The 395-nt window shown below is 39.2% G+C and overlaps 1 non-coding gene across 1 annotated transcript; it reads right to left on the bottom strand.

Annotated features, from left to right (window-relative positions):
* TRNAE-UUC (transfer RNA glutamic acid (anticodon UUC)) lies at positions 1 to 71 on the bottom strand. The gene has a single exon. It is a non-coding gene; the product is annotated as a tRNA-Glu (tRNA).
* Positions 72 to 395: the final 324 nt, after the last annotated feature.

Here is a 395-nt window from a genome sequence, read left to right as displayed (position 1 = left end):
TGCATTGGCTGGGAATTGAACTCAGGTCTCCTGCATGAAAGGCAAGAATCCTACCACTGAACCACCAATGCTTCTTTGCCTTCGTAAAATGGGGGTAATACCTACCTCATATAGTCCTTGTAAGATTTGAACAAGACAGAGTATGTCAAGGGCTTATTTCTCAGCGGTTCATGAATGACCTCACTGTTGCTAACGTCTGGGTTATGTTGCCCTAGCCTGAGTTTTGACTAGCGATATTGGTAAAAGATGTGAATGACCATAAACAAATTGCTTCAAATTCTTTTTTAAAAGAAGAGACAGTAAATTTAAATAATCAACAAATATTTATTGAGCACTCTGCCTGGGGGTAAAAAAAAACTGTGAGAGATCCTCCTGGAGAATGAAAGTACTGACTT

Source organism: Trichechus manatus, unplaced genomic scaffold (genome assembly GCF_000243295.1).
Source record: "Trichechus manatus latirostris isolate Lorelei unplaced genomic scaffold, TriManLat1.0 scaffold00121, whole genome shotgun sequence".
NCBI classification, from domain to species: Eukaryota; Metazoa; Chordata; class Mammalia; order Sirenia; family Trichechidae; genus Trichechus; species Trichechus manatus.
The sequence above is the reverse complement of the archived record's forward strand: the minus strand, read 5'-3'. Positions and strand labels throughout refer to the sequence as shown.